The sequence below is a fragment of the Pinus tabuliformis genome, chromosome J (assembly GCF_031772625.1).
Source record: "Pinus tabuliformis cultivar Carrire ecotype Pingquan chromosome J, CPIR1, whole genome shotgun sequence".
NCBI lineage: Eukaryota > Viridiplantae > Streptophyta > Pinopsida > Pinales > Pinaceae > Pinus > Pinus tabuliformis.
Genome location: NC_142295.1, coordinates 1,512,055,809 through 1,512,060,498, shown reverse-complemented (window position 1 = coordinate 1,512,060,498; position 4,690 = coordinate 1,512,055,809). Strand labels below are relative to the sequence as shown.

General features: G+C 41.3%; 1 pseudogene; it reads right to left on the bottom strand.

The window, feature by feature from the left end:
• Positions 1-2,801, bottom strand: LOC149233205 (cytochrome P450 71AU50-like; annotated as a pseudogene).
• Positions 2,802-4,690: the final 1,889 nt, after the last annotated feature.

The following is a 4,690-nucleotide window of genomic DNA, read 5'->3' as shown; positions in this document are numbered from 1 at the left end:
TCAGAGTACAGAGAGTCGAGGATTTGGAACAGCCACGAGTTCATAAGCCCGGGGCAATGTCAGTCCATTAAACCTTTCACTCATATCCAACTCCTGCCCATTCATCTTCCCCGGGAGCCTCCAGTTGAAACAGTGCAACAGCTGCCACATCCCAAACTCTACAACCAGCATTCCCAATTGTTGTCCAGGGCATCCTCTCCGTCCCGCTCCAAATGGAATCCACTCAAAGTTCTGAACATTTACATCCACCTCTTCCGTCCCAGTTTTTTCCTGCATGAACCTCTCTCGCTTGAAACTTTCTGCATCCTCCCATGACTTTGGATTCCTCCCAATCGCCCAAAGGTTGAGCAGAACGCAAGTGCCACCAGGGATTTCATAGCCTGATACACTGCAATCCTCCAAAGATAAATGGAGAATGGCAAGAGGCCGTGGTGGGTGGAATCTAAGCGTTTCTTTCACCACAGCTTGTAAATTAACGAGACAAGGCAGATCATATTCTTGTACCATACGCTCCATTCCAACCACGCGTTCAAGCTCCTCCTGAAGGTTCTTCAGCCATGGCGGGTTTCTCAGCACTTCGGACATTCCCCACTCTATCGCAATCGATGACGTGTCCATTCCCGCGATGAACATATCCTGCAGAGACAACGTACACCAATCTCTACTTTTTAAAAGTCATTGAAATTGAATGTTTTATTGTGAAAAAACATTTGACGTACAGCAATGACGCCTTTCATATGTTTTCGTTTAATTTGGAATTCCTTATCATTATCTGCACAGATTGCAAACAAAACATGCCGTAGTCTTTAACGCGACTTTTTGAAAGCCTTTCTGGCGATTTTTTCTGGTGAAAATCTGGCAGTAATTTATTGAAATCGAAGTTTGATAACTAGTTTTTGCACAATGAAAGCGTCCCAGGGGTTTTTCAGGGTGCTGAATCCGAATATGCAGTTAAAAAACCATTTTAACTGCAACAAATCATGATTTCATCTCAATTTCTTCCGCCGGATTCCGTCACCGGAATCTCAAAAAGTCGCATTATAGACAACTCCGCAAAACATCCACAAGATCAGGGGTGACGTTGGGTCATTCCGCGCAACGTGTTCCTCTAGCACATTGTTAAAGAAATGGTCTACCGTCTTGTGTATTCTCTTAAATCGCCGTCCCAAACCTTGCAAATCCAGCCACGCCAAGTATGGTATATAATCTGCGATATTGAAAGTACCGGCTAAAAGAAAACTTTATTTGATGCTCCCAGTTGACCGTTGGTCCGAATACTTTCTGCCGAAGGCCATCCTGCAGATAATGGAAGTCGCAAGTGTTGACACAGCTTTGCTAATGCTTACGGGAACATGAGAGCCCTCGCTTCTGCAATAATAGAACGAATCATAGCCGACACTTCCTCTTCTCTTATGAAGCGGAAGGACTCCAAGCGTTTGGAGCTGAGAAACTGTAAAACGCAGATCTTACGCATTTTTCTCCAGTAAGGACCATACGGAGCATAGCCCACGTTAGAGAAATTATACGACAAATACTTAGCAGCCATGGATTTAGGTCTTCCAGCGAAAAGGCGATCATTATTCTTGAGAAATTCCTTGGCCATATCTGCGGAGGAGACGACTAGGGTGAGTGCAGAGGACCCCAGGCGCAGAGACATGAGAGGCCCGCATTTGAGAGAGAGAGTTGCTAGGGCTTGGTGTGGAAGGTGGCCGAGCAGGAGGTGTAGGTTTCCAAAGATCGGCAACGGAAACTGTCACGCCCCTACACCTGCGGTAGTCTTCCAGCCGCTTGTAGCAAGGTGCGGCACCACCGAACGCTTTCTTTTCACCAATACTAACATTCGTCGACTACGCCTACTTTCACATTAACATACTTAGCTTGTGTTTCGCAACTAAGTAAAATGCAATTATCCTTTATACTTAGTGAAGCCCATACTCATTCATTATCATCATGCAATTATACCAAGAACAACAACAATTGCAACAAGTATAAAGGGGAGGGGAAACTCCCCGTAATGTGAGTCTGCCCAACAATATATTATATTAGTTTTTCAATAATACAATCATCAAGTATACTTGGCAAAACTCGAAGTCTATACTTAAAATATTTTACAACCAAGGCATAGAACAGCCTTTTACAATCATGTGCACCCTTGCACAAAGAGAAGTGCTCATCCGAGCCACTTATTCTCTCTACCAAGTCCTGCACATACAACCCGAACCTCGGCACGCTTGCCTACACTCCAACCGGCATAAGAAAACCCAAATCTACACCTTAACTAGCATGCGCATGAGATGTGCGCAGCTCTTCTTCCTCTTGCGCAGATCTTTACCCCTCTTATGCGTATAAGTGAATGAGATTCGATGGTTTTTAAATGAGCTCAAGCTCCACATACTTATACCATATTCAACGTGGGTTTACATGGGGTGTGCAGCCCCATGGCTGACCCCACAACCACTCATAACACATGCCCATATGTATTATTTACAAGTCGGCTTTCATACTTTCTTACTTCGCATATAAAGCTCACGCTCAACACTTAGTCGCATAAGTGTTCATGTTATCGTCGCATCGTCATGCAAGGTTTCGTCGTGTCCGCTCGCGCCCTCGTGCACAATAACTTGCCGTCGCCCGTCACACCGTAACTCGGAGGCCTTACAGAAACTGCCCCGGTGGCAACTTCTCACTTGGAACAAGAATGCGCATGACACCGCCAATGCAAGTAGGATAGGAAAGGAAAATTTTATGCAAAACTCAGCACATTCCAGCACTGGCCGCTCAGAATACAACAAATTCGCCATTGCTAGCAAATTAGCCACCCACAATGAATGAGGTACTCGGCAGGCTCGTCACATCTATATATAACAAGAATTGGATCTGGCATTGGCACTCCTAAGGGGAGTCGTCTACCGAGCCGGAAGAATTGTCGGAATCTGGGAAAAAAATTCAAAAAATCTTGTAAAAGTAGTGTTTGAATGGTGTTTTTGATGGTGAGAATGGATTCAGCACCATCAAAAATGTTTAGGACACATTTTAAAGTTTAGCAACTATAAATTGGATTTACAAAAATCCTTGTCGAATATTACGACAAAAATTTCCATAAATTTCTAGCTATTCCTGAAGCTAGACTACGGCCTCCTGAATTTATGTTCGAAAGTATATTGTAAAATGATGTGATTGACTGTAACTCTACACCTGTAAACCAGCCGGAGGAACCGTATTTTCAAATAAATAAATAAATGTAACTAACTTCGTAAGTTTCATACGCACACACTGCCCAATAGAAAGGTATGACGACCTTCATAAAATTAAAGATATTTTGTTCGCTAATACCGCCACATTGTCGACATTTTCAATCTGCCACGAAACTGACAAGAATTCTTGTCGCCCTTTTATAAGACAAGAATCTCGGGAGTAGATGTCCCTCTTTTGTTGAAAGTTGATTAATATATGGAAGCGGGGTAATTGATTTAACAGTTAAAAGTAGCCAGAATTTAGGTAAAAAAATTTCAAAAAATCTTGAAGATGCCGTGTTTGAATCATGTTTTTGATAGTAAAAATAGATTCAGCACCATCAAAAACATTTTGGACACCTAAAATTATGAATTTTGAAAGTGTTTAATTGAATTTACAAAAATCCCTGCGAGATTTTTTCAAAATATGGCCGAAATTTCCCCAACTTTTCAGGGCAAAACGCATAATTTGTAGACTACGGCCAAAGGTAAAGCTGCCAAGGAAAGAAGAAAATCAATGGTATCTAATAAGTATGGTTTGTCAACTATGTTTTACTTAATATATATATGATTTTACGGTCAATTCATAACATAATTCATAATATAAAGATTATTAGAACATAATAAAAAAATTGATATGGGAAATGTTTTTATTTTTTATTATTACTATTTTTACATAGTTAAAAAAAAAAAAATTCCCATAGAAAAAGTCGTAATTTATATTCATATTGAAATAAATTACATTTTGTAGATGCTTAGAGCATATGCAGATAGATGTCCATGAATAGGACAAAAATACTGATAAAAATAAAAAATATTTACAAATACATCAAGCCTATACTTTTCTGCCCTTCTTCTTCTCCACCCTACGCCAACCCTGAGAGTCAGAAGGGGGAACAATGATGGCCTGCGGGTACTCTTGTTTGTTCACTGGAGGTTCTTTGTCGGATTTTGATCCTTCAGATCCATGAGTTCTTTTGTTGCCACTAACTTCCAGCTATGGAATTTTCTGCTGCTGAAAATGGTCCTCCATTTGAGGGTCTCATGCTTTTTCTTCCTGTGTGCCGTTCTGTTCCATATTTATATCAGGTTCCTCTTGGTTCACTGTATGCTCTGGCTGAATGTCCTCTTCTTCCAGCGGTTCTGTATTCTGCCACCCATTTGGCTTTTTTTGTTGTTTCTTGTTTCCTTTTGGATTCTTTCTGGCCAGTGGGCAAGAATTTTGGAGGTGTCCTATTTGCCGACAGCTGCGGCATCTGAATGCAGTGTTTTCATAGTCTAGGGGTTGTATCCACTCAGAGTTGTTATAGTTTAATGAAATTTTATCAGGCAGCCCCTGACTCAAGTCCACTTCAACGCAAATTCTGGCAAAAGTGAAAATCCCTCTGCTATATCTGTCTTCATCAATTTTTAGGAATTTCCCCAAGGAATTCCCAATGGCATATAATACTGTATGA